At 35.4% G+C, this 17,710-nt stretch overlaps 2 pseudogenes; both read right to left on the reverse strand.

Annotated features, from left to right (window-relative positions):
• Positions 1-621: 621 nt before the first annotated feature.
• Positions 622-5,294, reverse strand: LOC138916950 (olfactory receptor 5L1-like; annotated as a pseudogene).
• On the reverse strand, positions 11,999-12,938 carry OR5D18DP (olfactory receptor family 5 subfamily D member 18D, pseudogene; annotated as a pseudogene).

Consider the following 17,710-nt stretch of genomic DNA (forward strand, 5'->3'; position numbering starts at 1 on the left):
ATGTAGTGCAAAGAACTTAAGATACAGTATTTAATGTTCATGAAAATGTTAGAAAAGTAGAGCATTATTATCACTATTTTGTGGAAGAGAAGATTTTAAAAGTCCTAAAATTATTACCTTGCAATCAAAAAATTAATAAGAAAGAGAATAACAAAAAAACTAAAAAACAATACTCAGAAATGCAAATAGGAAATTTAGTTCAAATTTTCATGAAAAAAACAGAATATGAGAGAAAAGTATGCTCATACCACATAAAAAAATTGAAGTCAATTTAATAAGAATGGTTGCACACTTTAAGGATGATGAGAAGACATATATTTTTATGTGCACTTTGTTAGAAATCTATTGATGTTATCTCAGACCAGGAAATTGAGTCTAACGATATCACTCTAAAAACCCATTCAAGGCAATTAAAGATTGGAGAAGAGCAGCAAAGGTAGCAGATGCACTTGAACTCTCCAATAAAAGGGATAAGATTTGTCTAAATAAGATAGGCAACTGGAAAACAAAAAAGCATGCGTTGTCCTTTAGCTCAAATAATACTTCCTTATTTTACTTTTCATTCACAGCCACCCAAAACAAGCCCCTCACTAAAGATCTCTAATGAAACCCTGAGTCTAGCTAAGAGAATAGCTTTTCAAAAGGCAGTTTGGATCCCAACACTTTCTTGAAAGCTTCTTTCACATCCTTGTCTTTCAGGCCATAGATCAAGGGATTCAGCCTGGGAATCACTGCAGTGTAAAACACCATGCCTGCTTTGCCAGTATCCACACTGTTGGAAAAACTGGGCCTGCAATAAGTGAAAAGTATGATTCCCTGCAAGACAGCAATCACTGTGTGGTGGGAGGCACAGGTAGAAAAGGCTTCGCACCTTCCCTCTGCAGAGCGTATACTCAGGATGGCGATGAGAATAAACCAGTAGGAAGTGAGGATGATCACAATGGTGACAATTTCACTGAAAGTGGCCCCAATTAATAATGGACATGACATAGCAAGCAAGAGTAAAGAGAGGGGGTAAATCACAAAAGAAGTGGTGACTACATTTGACCTACAGGATGGGATTTCAAGAGCTAAACACAAGTAAACCAAAGAACACACAGTTCCACAGATGTAGAAGCTAGAGACCAGGACCATACAAAATTTCTGGGACATGGAGAGCATGTACAGCAGTGAACTACAGATGGGCAAAAAGCAGTCACAAGCCATCACAGTCAGCAGGAAGACCTCAGTGACTGCACACATGCAAAGCAAATAGATTTGCACCATGCATCCCAGGAAGGAAACTGATTTTTCCTTGTTTAAGATATTGGACAGCATCTTTGGCACGATGATCACGGAATTGCAAAAATCCACAAAGGACAAGTGGGTGAGAAAAAAGTACATGTAAGTGTGAAGTCCAGAGCTGACCTGATTCAGTCCAATCATGCCCAGGTTGGCCCAAACTGTGACTCCATATACGAGAAGGAACAGAGGGAGAGAAAGACTCTCAGCTCAGGGTCATGTGATACTCCAGGAAGAATGAACTCTGTCACAGTGGTACCGTTCCCCTCCCTCATTTCCACCATATGTCAGGATGGGAAACCAAACGATGTTTTGCGTTTCTTCTAAAAAGAGAACAAGAGAGAAAACAACACATTTATATTAACTTTGGAAAAATATAACATTGACAGTGATTTAAGATACAGTTGTCAAATAATTCAAAATTTTCAATGTCTCAGTGGATCTCACTGATCAAAATAAATTTAAGTATCAGCAGAAACCTATATGATTCCCAACTGTTATCTGCTATGATAAATTGGGTTGATGAATTAAATTAGTTGTTTTGTTGGAATCTGAAACAGGTTCAATGATTTTACAGCCTCATGGAGATAAACTACTGTTCTTTGAAAAATGTAGCAATTTCTGTCCATGTAGGGTGACAGCTATTGTGATCCTATACAGTGTACACTATCTTTTTAGATTAGTTTATCAGTAGCATAAATTTTGCAGGGGGTGAGGAGGTCCTGTACAATTTCCATGCAGGGACTGAGACCAATTTTTTTGAGCTTAGTGGCTCACAATGATTCTTTAACTCTAGAATTATGCAGAATGAAAAATAGAGAATTAAAATATATTCTAAAAGCCATCATCATTTTTACTTATCAAATTAGCAAAGTAATGTAGTTAATTATAATGATAATAATCTATGTCAATAATGACTCAGAAAGATGTAACTGTTGTATACACTTTTCTGGAAAGCCATTAGGCAACGTATGTCCAAAATCTTAGCCCTGACGACAGTAAAAGCTATATGATATTTTTTATGAGAGGTTTTCTTCTTTTTTTTAAATCAGAATTTAAGTTTAAGTTTTTTTATTATTTTTTATTTTTTTAAAGATTGGCACCTGAGGTAACATCTGTTGCCAATATCTTTCTCCCCCCCTTCTTCCTCCTCTTCTTCTTCTTCTCTTTCTTCTTCTTCTTCTCCTCCTCCTCCTCCTCCTCCTCCTTCTTCTTCTCCCCACAGCCCCTCAGCACATAGTTGTATATTCTAGTTGTAAGTCGCTCTGGTTGTGCTCTGTGGGACGCCACATCAGCATGGCTTGATGAGCTGTGCCACATCCATGCCCAGCATCAGAATCAGCGAAACCCTGGGCCACTGAAATGGAGTGAGTGAGCTTAAACACTGTGCCATGGGGCTGGCCCTGAGATTTTCTTCTTGGTAAGCGATTACAATAAATATTTAATTACATTGATAAAATTGTGAAAAACTGTATCCAAAGCTACATTTCAGCATTGTTTGTAATATTAACAATGGGAAAAATTGTTAAATTAGAGCAATTTTTAAAACATAGTGGATTATATCTAGAGTAGCAAATTATTATGCTATCTGAAATTACATATTTGAGATGGCTAATTTTTTTTAAAGGATATTGAATAGTACCCTTGGTATATACATGTGGATGTAAATGAAGATGCATATGGAGAGGTATGAATACATATGATGGATATATTATGTATTATCACTTTTATTTGGCTACAATCCTAGAAAGATAAATCCTGTATCCACATTAAAAAGGAAGGAAGTGAAAACTTTCCCAAGTTCTCTCACATTGCTGGTTGGGGAAGTAGTTATGCTGCACATTCCACATAGGTGGAATCTACCATTTACGTCTGTCTAAAGAAAAGGAAAGGGGCCAGCCCAGCTCTACTCATTAGGCCATGTTGAGGTGCTGTCCCACATAGCACAACCAGAAGGATCTACAACTAAAATATGCATCTATGTACTGGGGACTTTGGGGAGAAGAAGAAGGGGGAAAAAAAAAAAAAAACAGATTGGCAACAGTTCTTAGCTCACGTGCCAATCTTTAAAAAGAAAAAAAGAAAAGAAAAGTCAAGTAGCTGGCTTACATTAACAAAAAAAGAAAGAAAAAGCAAACGGAAGTTGAGGAATTTTATTCTCTTCTCTCCTTCATACCCATGCCTTCAAATACACATGTATGATGAAACTGAGAGAAGAGATTTCGGACTGAAAACATAGTCTGATATTTTCTCCACATCTTGAGCTAATTTTAAAGTGGAAACATCACTTTCCTGAAGTCATGGTTTTTTCATTACCTCCCAAAAAAAAAAAAAAAAAAACTGAGTTATTTGTCATTTGCCTACTTCAAAGTTAAAACAGAAAAGTCAACTTGGAAAATTTTCTTCTTAATATTCCAGGCTGACAATAAGAAACTAATTGATGATAAACCCAAAACAAATCCCAAAGAATTCACCTCCTCTACTGAGCAGAGATGGTCCACGTGGCCTGATTCCCCATAACCAGCTCAGAGGCGTATTAATTCAACTCTCAGAATTAGGGTGACAATTAGGCAGCTCCTCTACAGTCATAAATTCTATATTCCTTGACAAAAATCAGTGTGGAAAATGGTAGAAAGAGAAGGAGAGAAAGACACATACAGTATCATTTTGTTTATTCTGTATTTCATGCATATCAATGTTTGTTACAGAGGAAATTGTTCTAATTTCACCAACAGTTTCTCAATACTAAAAGACAATGGTTATTAAATGATTGCAAATAGGTATAAATGTGCTACTTATAATAAAATATATTACGCAAGAGAGACAGAAAGAGTGATGCAGAGATGCTGACAGACACAGAGAAACAGAGAACTAATTACATGCTGAGAATTATTCTAAGCTCTTAGTACATGACATGTAATTTAATTTTTCTAAGATTTCCGTGAAATAATTATTACTGAGTCCATTTTTCAGATATGATAGTATCTGAAGTTCCAAAAACACTGGACATTTCAATGAAAGCAACAAAAAATAATGATGGAAACAAGAAATAAACAGCAAACAGGATATATACATATATAGTAATCTAATTCTGTTCATAAATGGACAAACGTTATGTTCATTGTAAAATAACAGGAAGTCAGTTTTGAATTGAATCATATTTTCCATAATAGATACTGAAATAAAATGTGATTCTCCTGAGTTCTTCATTAAGCTTATAAAAATTTACAGCAAACTAAATGTGTATGTCTTAGCAGTCCACTAACCATACTAATTTAGGTCATTTTAGATGAAATAAAGGCAAAGAAGTAGGCTTCAAACTTTGAAATATGCTCAATCCTACCTTTGTAAATGGAGGAGACACAAAGATAAGTGATTGAAAAAGACATTCACAACTACCTACCTCTTGACTGTTATCTCCACTCGAACACTGAAGCCCACTTATTTACCCCTCCACCAGCCTCCCCTTTGGGACTCTGAGTCCTGATAAGAAGATATTGTCTAGGAAAATATTTTGGAGCCCACTGCTTTTCTGAGAGCTTCTTTCATATCTTTGTTTCTCAAGCTATAGATCAGAGGATTCAGCATGGGAATCACTACAGTGTAGACACTGCAGCCACATTGTCAGTATCCACACTGTTGCCAGAACTGGGCTGGAAAAAAGGGAAAAGGATTGTTCCATGGAAGACAATGATGACTGTGAGATGGGAGACACAGATGGAAAAGGCTTTTCATCTTCCCTCTGCAGAGCACTTCCTTAGGATGATGATGAGAATAAAAAGTAGGAAGTGAAGATGATCATGATGGCGATGATTTCATTGAAAGAGGCCACAATGTAAAGCAATAGTTCAGTTGAGAGTTTCTTGACTCAGTGCAATCATGCCCAGGTTACTCAAAACCATGACTCCATAGATGAGAAGAAGCAGTAGGAAGAGGAAGACCCTCAATTCAGGGTTATCTGCTAATCCAAGGAGAATGAACTCTGGCGCAGTGGTGCCGTTCTTCTTGCCCATGTCCCCACTTTACTGGGATTGGAGAAAACTATTAGTAGTTATCCTCCATTATATGATCCCAAATTCAGTTCTGACTATCTCCTAAAAAGACACGAGAATAAGAAGGATAGTTAATGTTTTTCAGCAAAGAAATAGGACATTGCTTTTGGGAAGTTTAGGGAAAGCCCAGACATTGTGGCCTACAAAGGCATAGAGCTCACACTCACAGATCACACAAAAGCATTCACATCCGTAAGAGTTTATATGATTCCTTAAAGTAGTCCTATACAATTTAGAGCTTGAAAGTGAATCGTTAGAAGGACAGCACATATTCTTTAATTAGCCATATTATTTTACAAAGTTCAAATCTCTTTTTCTCTTTAATCAATACTGGAGATACTGGGATCCCAAGAAATAATTTTTATAATACATAGTACCCTTTTCTGTTTTCCACTGAAATGAGGAGAAATATGTTTATTTAAAATTGTTAACCCACAAGTGTTAATTTGTTCCAATGTGTTTTAAAAAGGGAAAGTAGCTTTTATACTCTAGATTAGCATTTTCTCTATGAAGTTAACATAGTGGTTTTGTTAATTATGCAATTCTATGCTGACCATTGTTCGTGGAATTGGTACTTGGATTCGAACCTCCTATAACTATGATTCTGAAGTCCTATAAAGAGCTACTTGACAAATGAATTCACTGCTTTAAAACTATTTGTAGAACAAATAAAAGATGTGAATATGAAAGTATTAACACAAATGCTTGCTGCTGCATTGCAGCATTATTTATGTAAATAAAACAGAAATAAAGTGTCAAACAAGAGGGAAATGGCTAAAGTTATGGTACTTATATATTATGGAAAACTATGCAGCTATTAAAATTATATTTTTGAAGAACTTTTAGTGACCTGAAAAATAGCTATGATAAAATGGCAAGTTAAAAAACAGTAAGCCAGATTGCACAGACAGAATATTATATGTTTATATAAGTTGCATTGTATATTTAATCCTGACAACATCTATGAAACATAAATATTTTGTTGCAATTTTTTTTAAAAGCAATGTAGAAACATGCCTGAATTCTCACAAAACATAAGGTTTATGGAGTAGAGTGGAGAGGGAGGTTGTTATTTTTTAATAAGAGAAGGATACATTCAAGGCCTTTGACAAATAGAAAATGCCAATAGAGGGTGAGACCACTCTCACTTATTCTCTGACCCTTGGTAGACATATACGTGACTGTAGATGCACTAGTTAGTTATTCCTGGAGGAAAGAGAATCTGGACTAGAACTCAACAGAGCCAGGTATTTTCCTCATTCTTCAAATTATTTCAAAGAGGTGAAGGATATGTGCATAAAGAAATGCCAGTTTGGGGGTCAGCCCAGTGGTGTAGTAATTTAGTTCATGTGCTTTGTTTCAGCAGCCTGGGATTCTCAGGTTCAGATCCTGGATAGGGACCTAGGCACTGCTTATCAAGCCATGCTGCGGTTGTGTCCCACATACAAAATAGAGGAATATTGGCACAGATGTTAGCTCAAGGACAATCTTCCTCAAGCAAAAAGAGGAAGATTGGTAAAAGATGTTAGCTCAGGGCTAATCATCCTCACCAAAAGAAAAGAAATTAAGAAATCTCAGTTTGAAAACAAATAATTATTCTGATGGTATGGTTTCTCTCTTCAACAGCCAGTAAAACTGAGTTGCCTTATTCTGAATTCAAACCTTTTCCTGTTTTCAAGTCTAAGGATGAAAAATCAGGCTGTTGATTACTTATAGAGCAGTGGTTCTTAACCAGGAGTTGTTTTGATCCTCATGAGACATTTGGCAATGCCTGGAGTCATTTTTCATTGTCACAATACGGAGGAGTGCTACTGACATCTAGTGGGTAGAGACTAGGGATGCTGCTCAACACTATGATGCACACGACAGTCCACCCCTGCCCCCCTATCACCACTGTGAAATATATAAATAGGTCTTATAAACTTTGCCTGTCTTATGCTCAAAAGCTCCTTCCTGGAGGGCATAAGGTCTGAAGCCACACCAGAGTTCTACCAAATATCTGAAAGAGGTGGGGATAATGAACTTTGTAACTGAAAATAATAATAATTCCTCACATTTATTGGCCATTTCTGATATGCTAGCTACTGTTATGAATACAACTATTAAACACATTTCATCTTTATAAAAATATGTGAGATTGATACAATTATATAACTTTATGAATGAGGTGACTGAAGCACAGTCAGGTCCAACTTCCTAAAAGTCACACACAGAATCACTGACAGAATCAGACTACATGCTGCTTCTTGGGTTGTGACACACATATGACCCTGTGAAGAAGAGCAGGACTACTGAATGATGCTGGGATGGCATAGTCCTTACTCAATGCCAGAGACTATTAAAAGGGATTGCCTCAGGGATCTCTCCCAGGTCTGCCCCTTTTCTGACCATGTATTGTCTCCCTAAACCAACAGTATTCAAATCACTGTCTGTGATTTGTGCTCTTTGATATACCAAACATTTCAAGAATTCCATGGATGTATTTAGTTACAGGTAATCAGTTTCCAAATTCTCAGCAACCTATATATGTTTTCCTAAAATTGATCCATATGTTAATTTTCTGAATTTGAAGAATGTTTCTGGGTCTTCTTTCCACCTAGCACTCTCATGTTTCTATTTCTCTCATTTTTCAAAAGTGATGATTCCTCTTATTCGTTCTCGTTTACTATGTGAATTACCCCAATGAGGAAAACAAAAGCAAACTTCTAAAACCTAAGAACAATTTGAAATACTGTTTTTCATGAATCTTGAAGATTTCTTTAATCAAGACACTTCAATCCCATGGTATGACTTCTTGACATAATTCTGGCATATAGTACATATTTCTTTCCACAGAAAATGATGGCATTAGGCATGTGTTTTAGCCAACACAGTGATGTTTTGAAATCAGATATTTAGTAGATTGATGACAATATTTTTTAACATCTCTTCTTTTTGTTCTTAGTGCATCCTGAAACTACTGTCACAAAACCTATCTTCCTGCAGGAGAGAGTCTCATGACAGAAAAACTAAAAAACTATCTGTAAAGAGTACCATTGTCAGTGAAGTTTCATGTCATCTGGGCCAACCACTCACAGGAGAGCTGCTTTGCTTACCTATTTGTCTTAGATTTAAAAACATGGCAGGTTTTTTTAAAAACTAATTTAAAAATAAATATTTTATTGAATTTGATTTCATGGTCATTATCCCTAAATTGAATAACATCAATATGAAGCTCTGAGTTTTGATGAAATGTATTGAAAACACATACGATAGTGCTGTTTTAGTAAAATATTGTATTGGCAAGGTTCAATGCAATCAGCAGTATGTTAAATTTTCTAAACTTTTTAATTCCATCTTTTTTTTTGAAGATTAATCCTGAGCTAACTGCTGCCAATCCTCCTCTATTTGCTGAGGAAGACCGGCCCTGAACCAACATCCGCGCCCATCTTCCTTTACTTTATATGTGGGACGCCTACCACAGCGTGGCTTGCCAAGTGGTGCCATGTCCACACCCGGGATCCGAACTGTCGAACCCATGGCTGGCAAAGCAGAACGTGGGAACTTAACTGCTGCACCACTGGGCTTGCCCCTAATTCCATTGTTTTAATCATGGTGCCTCCAAGTGGAATAACAGATATACTTAATTGTTATATGATAAGATGTGGAAGGTCTTTTGGTAACCTTTTCAGAAATTAAGAAAGTGAGTGTTTCTAATGATTGCAGAACAAACCACTCCAAAACATATTAATTAAAATAAACAACTAAAGATTATTGTGAGAAATTGGCACGTAACTTGGATGGAGTTGAAAGAGTTGAGTGATATTCCTATTTTAGCACAATCTCTGACAGTTTCTAGTCCCATTTCCATTTAATATGACCAAGCAGTCTCCATATTTTCATCTATTAAAAAGTGGAAATAGAAATGATGCTGAACCCTCTTGCTTTCTAACATTGTGATATCTTTCCAAGGATACATTAATTAATTGAAATAAATAATCCAAACATATATTCATAATATTTCTCACACAAAGAATATTTCCAGGGCTCAGCCCCATGGCTGAGTGGTTAAAGTCCTGCGCACTCCACTTCAGCGGCCCAGGTTCACAGCCCAAATCCTGGGCGCAAATGTACTCCAGTCCCCAACCACACCGTGGAGGTAACCCACATACAAAAAAAATAGAGGAAGATTGGCACAGATGTTAGCTCAGGCTTATTCTTCCTCAGCAAAATAAAATATTTCCAAAAATATTTTTTCAATTTTGATTGATTATATTTTATCCAAATTTGCAATGCAATTATATTTTAATTAGTGGTATAATTATTATTGAATCATTACAAGGTTAACTTAATACAGAAAGAAAAACTTTTGATTTTGCCAAAAGCATTATGAAATAAAAAGTATGAATCTGATTAATAACGTTGTAGTGATCAATGGGAGGAGTAGGATTGAATGTAAATTCAGGAGAAGGGAAGGCACAAACATGACTGTTTTGGATGTCATTTATTTATGTATTCTAAATGGATATGCAATGGAAATTACAGTTTTTGTTATTTAAGTTTATGATGAAATATTGTATATGTAAAATTAAATTCTTCGAATATATACCTTTTCAAAACTAATTGAGAAGCGTATGACCAAAAGATGTGAAGACTACTAATATGAGTCATGTTGTATATAGAAGCAACAGAATCTACTATAAAGAATCTGAACTGTCACAACCTGATAATGGAAAACATATTGTATGCCAGTGTTTAATGGAAAGTGTGCTTCTGATATGTCTGGAGTCTTGAATGATTTCATGAATTCTATCAACAATTGCTTTTACAATGTTGGCGAGGTCACTTAAGCATCATAGGCCTTGGTTTCTTCAAAGTAAAGGCAAACGGTTTGTGGTAATTCTATCAAAAAATGTGCTCATCCTTGGTGCAAGCAGGACAGAAGTAAAATAAACTTCTCTAAAAAAAGGCATTAACCATTACGGATTCAGTTTAAGATTAATATAAATAATTTCTTAATTTCAAAGAAAATTAGAAATTGCATAATTGCTAAATGTATAACAAAGATAAATTTGTAAATAGCTAGAGAAACAGAAGTCAATAGAAGAGAAAAGCATTCCCTCATCAGACATCCAATATCTAAAACACTATTTTATTTTTCCATATAGAATGGTTATTTAATTGATTCCTTATTATATAATGTATATGAATGGAACATTTCAATAATGAACATAAGGTTAAAATAACATGAACATTCCAAATAACTTTATTGAATCCATATAAAATTGTTCCCCACGTTAGATTTTCTTCCTTACTAAAATACCTGGAAATTTATTTCTTCCATTATATTGATGATTAGTTTGGAATTTTATCTAGACATATTGATTAAAGAGAAGGAGAAGGACGTATAATTTATTCAAGCATAAGTGAGTTATTAATGTTAAAGAAATCTAGAATTTTTAATTTACCAGATCAAATAGGTCTTAATAGTAATGAATGCCTGCTTTTCATTTTATTTTGAATAAAGTTATATAGGTGATTTGTTTCCAACACTTGAGGTGACTCCAGACACTTTTTTTTTTAAGACGGGAGTTCAATTGAGAAGGATTCAGAAATTACCCTCATGTTCAGGAAAAAGAATCACGGAATTGATCATGGTTTTGATGTGTTTATAGGCAGAATGAAAGTATGAAGTACAGATTGGGTTGATACCCTGCTTACTTTTTGCCTATAATATTTCTTGAGAGCCAATCTATTATTTCTATGCCTCTGGTGGAGTCTATCACAGCTTATCATCCTACCATACTTGAGCTCCTTTGAAACACATTCAGAATAAAGGCCGTGTCTTATCAACTTTCCATTCATGCCAAGTAACCTGTATACACAATAATATACACACACATGTGCATGTCATAAAGTATTCACTCAATAAAAAATTTGGTTCATCATTGACTCAGTATTGCATTTTGACTTTGCCATGCTTCCATCTTCCAAAGAAAACTCCTTGTTGAAATGTGTCTCCTAAAATTCTGACCATTCTGTTATTCAAGGACAAATTCAAACAATACCTGTTTTATGAAGACATCTCTCTAATGTCCCTAAATGGATTTGAACTTTCCTTTCTCTCAAATTCTCCATGATAACTTATTATTTTCTACCTTATACAGTGACTACTTTTTTCACTGCCCTACTGTCAACACTAGATTTTACATTCTTTGAAGGATGAAGACTAGTCTTACTTTAACTGCTATTTGTACTTTTACAAGAGAAATTCACATGTTTATTGAGAGCCTAGTGTACTTCAGGTATGTTATAAGAAAGGGGATAAAACTGCTTATTGAGATTACACAAGGTTTTACATATGATATGTATACCGTCTTTTTTTAAATATAGTCTTTTTATTCATCACAATCAGATTAAGAGCTAGTTTACATTATCTCAATTTTATAGATTAAAAATTAAAGAGGAGAGAGATGGCTATTTTATTTTCCAGTAAGAGATAGAGCCAAGTTTAGTCTCTTTTAACTAAAATCCATGACTTTTCTATTGTACAACATTAACTCTTCATAATTTTAAATTAATTAATTTAAAATCAACATTTATGGACACACTTTATTTACATATCAGGGACAAACTCTGTTAAAATAATATGCTTAATAAGAATATGCTTAATAATAATAATATGGTTAATAAGAATGCTTAAGAAGAATTATTTTGCTGACAATATCCTTGACATCCTTATTTCTCAAACTGTAGATCAGAGGATTCAACATGGAGATCACCACTGTGTAAAACACAGAGGCCACTTTGACTGTGTGCCTGGAGTTTTTGGAGTTGGGCACACAGTAGAGGAAGAGGATGGTGCCACAGAAGATAGTAACGGTGGTCAGGTGTGAGGCACAGGTGGAGAAGGCTTTGCAGCGCCCACTGGCTGAATGCATCTTGAGGATAGCAACAATGATAAATCCATAAGACATGAGAATGATGAGTAGTGTGCTAACCGCATTAAAGGTGGCAAAAATGAAAAGCAGCAACTGGTTGACATAAGTATCAGAGCAAGAGAGGGACAGCAACGAGGAGAATTCACAGAAGAAATGATTAATTGTGTTGAAACCTCGAAATGATAATTTGATAACAGAACATGTGAATATCAAGGAACAAGCTACTCCCCATGCATATGATCCGACCACTAGCACGGCACAGAGTTTCTGGGACATGGCAAATGTGTAGAGCAGAGGGTTACAAATGGCCACAAAGCGGTCATAGGCCATCACAGCTAATAAAAAGAATTCAGTTACCGCAAAGGTACAAGAGAAAAAGAATTGTACTACACATCCTATAAATGAAACGGTTCTGTCTTCCACAACTAGGTTCACCAGGGTCTTGGGAGTAATGACGGAGGAAATAGCAGAAATCCACAAATGAGAGGCGGCTGAAGAAAAAGTACATAGGGGTGTGTAGCTTGGGGTTAATTTTGATTATTACAATCATCCCAATATTCCCTACAACAGTGACAGTGTAAATAGCCAGAAAAATCAAGAAGAGAGGGATTTGCAGTTCTGGGAAATCTGAGAAGCCCAAGAGAGTGAACGTGGCCCCAGTTTTATTTCTCTCTGACAGTAACATGGTTTCTGTTTGTTAGAATCTGAATCAGTCCTGAAAATAAAAATATTAAGGAGAGTGAGGATATAAGAAGCTTGGTTAACTGCCCTTCCCAAGACTGCAAAATGAAGCAAAATATGCCTTTCAGGATTTCTTTTTGTATTTTCTATGCAAGATACACTAAATGTCTAAAATTGTAAAACATAACGACCATTTAAAATGTTTCCTTATGTAAAAACAATACAGTTATTGCATTATGTTTGTACTCAATTATAATTTTTAATATTTACAAAAAAGTATGAAATCAAGAGATTTATGGTTATTTTAAAGCAAATCCTCCCATAACACTTTCAGCTCTCCTTGAAAATTATAAGTTCATAAAAGATAAGCCTAGCATACTGCAATGACTGATTATGTCAGTACTATAATCAGTAACAAAAATGAGACATTTCTAAACAAATTAATTTTTGCATCATATATTCATACTTTGACATTAAGAATGAAAACCTCTACTTTACATTTGTGCCTTTATTGTTAATTCCTTATAGCACTTTAATCTTTGCTTTTCACTCTGACTCAGTAAATCTGTTATCAAAGTTAAGCTTAATTGATTTTTCTCAAAGAGTATGCTCCTCAGCTCGGGGAATCCCAAATGTCAATCCTTCCTCATTGCTTGAGGAATAATAAAATTGGAACAGATGATAAAGGTTATCTAGTCTACCTCCTTGTTCTGGAGGTGACATAAGGGAAACTGGAGAATCTTGGCTTTCCCAACGAAATGCAAGTAAGTACCAATCTACATGTCTGTGACCAGATCCTACATCTCCAGACTCCCAGCCCCAAATCCATTTTATTACACCAGACCCTGATCCGTATTCTTGTCTAGCTACTAACATATTTCCTTTATGAATTATCATACCTTTTCTGTGTATGTGAGGAAGATTGGCTCTGGGCTAAGATCTGTTGCCAATCTTCCTCTTTATGCTTGAGGAAGACTATCACTGAGCTAATGTCTGTGCCGGTCTTCCTCTATTTTTATGTGGCATGTTACCACAGCATAGCTTGATGAGCTGTGCTGGGTTTTCTCTGGGGATCCGAACCTGTGAACCCTGGGCTGCCGAAGTGGAGTGCATGAACTTAACCACTATGCAACCGGGCTGACCCCTAATCATCATACTTTTAATTGACAAACTAGAGACTCTAAACCTATGAGAAATAGCCCAATGACAGCATACATGCCACAGAGTTATGCTAGAAAGGAACATCGAGATGAAATGAGAAGGGGATTTAGGGACATTTTCTCTGCCAGGAATAACTAAGTATAGTAAAGACTCTGACTTAGAAACTTCTCTTTCAAAGGTCTCTCTCTCTCTCTTTCTCTCTTTCTACTCTCCCTTCAAGACATATAGGATATTCCTTCTGTCCTATATTACCTGTGAGGGAGAGAGATTCTAAATTGGAGGTAGTACTGCATTATAAAGACTTTTCATGAGAAAATAGTAATACAAAAGAATTATAGTTCTGTAAATGGTTGCCAACACTTTTAAGATCTTACCATTCTGGAAAACTCTTTCTCTATCATTTCTGGTAAGATTACCTCTGGTCCCACAACCCAAGAAATGGATTTCAGATGGCTCATCAATAAAAATGTCAGATCATATGCAAAACTGAGACACTCAAGAGCCCTCTGTCCCTATATTCATAAATTTGAGTATTAACGACAACCTCAAAAGACAATCCATCACAAAGTCAGATGTTCTAATTATCAAACTTTTTTCATAATACAATATTTAATTTAGCTAAAGCATTTAAAAATTCATTTTAAACTAATATTATATTTAATATAATGGCTCCTGTGTCCTGAAAACTATATAGGAAATATAACAGCTGAAATCTTCTTCCGTGTAATTCTTTTCCCAATTTTTTTGTAGCTTTTTGCCCACAAGGGACATGTGTATCCTGCTTTATAATCTTAATTAAAGCTGATCACTTTTAATTGTTTTGCAATAGAGGGTCTATTCAATCTCTGCTTGTTTCAATTTATTTAAATATTTGTCTGTTCTACCTGGATCCCTTTCCAAAAATTTGTAGAATCAAGATAATGCACATTCCCTCAAATTCTCAGAGCTCTTCTCTCCCCACAACTCCTGTACCTCGGCTCCTCCCCACTCCAGTACCAGTTCTTCATGGGCTGTTAGCGAGGAGTTCAGCCAAGCCAGGCCCTCTGACACAAAGCTCTTGAGAATAAATAAATAAATGTATCCTCTTCTTTGCATGTTCATATGTGTAACTTTTGCAGGGGCTAAATATTTTTCAAGAGCTGTCTAGATCTAAAGGATAAGTTCCCCCATCATGTTGTTTTCTACATACCCTACATTGAAATTAGCATCAATCTGTCTCTAGAATCTTAAAAGAAACCTGCTGGAGGCAAAGGGAGGACCTCTGCAGATTGGGAGTGATGCATGTGTTCTTATAGCTACAGTCACTACCTTTGGGACATGAACCCTAGAGACCACCCATTGCCCCATTCTCTTGAGGTCATTAAATAAACAATTAAAATTAATCACCTTTCTCTAACATAATTCTTGTATGCTAGAAAACCTGGAGCAGCATAAGGGGTATTTCACATGAAAATTTATAAGGTCACTTCCCCCAGGCCCCTAATTAGTCCCATACCTCATACAACTACCAAAATTATGTAATTATAAACGTCCTCATTATCGAGTATTACATGAGTGACTACTATATGGCAAGCATAACTGTCTGCCTCCATATCATCCACTCTCACCATACTGGAGATCTTCTAGGTCATCTTGATGCCTTCAGAGTTAAATCAGAAATATTTACAAATTTAATATTAAGTTGGGGAAATTATGCAGTCCCTTTTAAATCTTTGTTCTGTTCTATTACCCTTGCCCCAGCTAGTCTGACCTCTTTCCTTCTGTTCCTTGCCTTCTGTTTCTAGAAAATATTGTATATTCCTTACTTATGGTCTTTTCTGCCAGTTTTTTCCCCCTACCTTGGAATGCTTTCCCTTAAGTTTTTGTTCAAATGGACCTTTCAGTGGAAACTTCCGTGAACATACTATTATACGGCAGGGGCTACTCCACTATCCACTTTAATGTTTAAAGTACTTAACAAGCTTCAAATATATTTTTAATCTTTATTTATTGCAGTTATTATATATTGTTTGTTTCTCCCTGCTAGAATAAAAATTCCAGAGAAAAAGAAAAGCAGAGAATGTGTTCACTTATATATTCTAAACTCCTACATCAATTGATTAACATAAAGTAAGTGTACCAAGAATCTTACTGAATAATAAACATGACCTTCCAAGGAACTTGGAATAGAGCCAAACTTTCCAGAACTATGAGGAATTTAAGATCAGACAGGAGATAGTTCACAAAGAACAATAAGGATGTTTTAGAAGTGATTATTGAAACTTGGCGGTCAAAATAAAACAAAATAAGACAAACCAAAACAAGTGTCCACTCTGCTGAATTTTCTATCTCTAGTCAGAAACCAGGGAAATAAGGTTGAGTACATAATGAGGATATGTAATTACTCATTCATTCATTCTTTCAATAAATATTTATTAGAGGTTTACCCTAAGCTAGGTGCTATCTTAGGCATTGGAGAAGAAGAGCAAGAATGTCCATTTTTCAACAAATTTAATTTAATGGGGAATAAAAAATAAATATGCAATGATTTTCCAGTAATTATAAATGCAAAAAAATATATAATTGAAGGTTTCATTTTAAATAGGGAGGTCAGACAAGACTATAGTGAGGTGGTATTTGAGTGTGGACCATTTCCAAGTGAGAAAGCAAATTATGCAAATAACTGAGGGAAGAGCGTTGAATTTGAGACAAAGGGAATAGCAAATACAATTGATTTTCAAATCGACAGTCAGCTTTTTTCATGCATCTCAATAATTCTGCAGTTTGCAGTAGTGTCCTATGTTTTCTAAACCCCTTTTGCAACAAATGTAACTTGGATATTTCAGCATGATATTATTTATGGCAGAAAGGAAAAAGGAAGCTTATCTGGGTATATCAATTGGTGGTCCTTTAAAGCTGTATTTGTGCCACTGTGTTGGTACTTTTTAGAACAACAACAAAATATGAGATGGCACTAGTTGAGTACTTTTGTGGTACATTTTCTTTAAGAAATTGTCCTTAAATAATTTCAGCTCTACTGAAATAATCTGGGATGATAAAACCAAAAGAGGTTTATCAATGTAGTTTTAAAACTTTGTCTTTTAAAGACATTCAAGGAAATAAAAAGTACTTCCACCAATGTTACAAGCGACAAGACAATCAACTATAAGAACTACATTGCTACACTGCTTCTCTTTCCTGTCCCAAATGCATTTTTGGCCAAAAGTCCTGTGTGCAGCCTGGAAAGCAAGACTATGTGTAGTGTTCTTTGTCCTGAAAGGTAAAGACATTTTAGGGACAGTGAGTCCCTGACTTCCCATCCACTTGCTAACAGTACTAAGTCATTAACAGGAGTTTATAAAAAATGTAACCATCGATAAAATAAGCATTAGAATAAACACTCATGCCAAAATTGCATCTAACAAAATAACATATTGTTATATAATTTAATACCAAACTCACTTTAAATTTCCCCAGTTGTCTCAAAGATATATTTGTACAGTTAGTTTGAATCAAGAAGCAAACAAATTTGGTTGTTATAACTAAAATTTTTTTATTATGTAACAGTTCCATGTATTCTGTAGCATTATGTTCTGTGTAGTGTGTAACAGTTTTGAGTGTGTGTTCATGTACATG

The sequence above is a fragment of the Equus caballus genome, chromosome 12, assembly GCF_041296265.1.
Source record: "Equus caballus isolate H_3958 breed thoroughbred chromosome 12, TB-T2T, whole genome shotgun sequence".
Taxonomy (NCBI): Eukaryota; Metazoa; Chordata; class Mammalia; order Perissodactyla; family Equidae; genus Equus; species Equus caballus.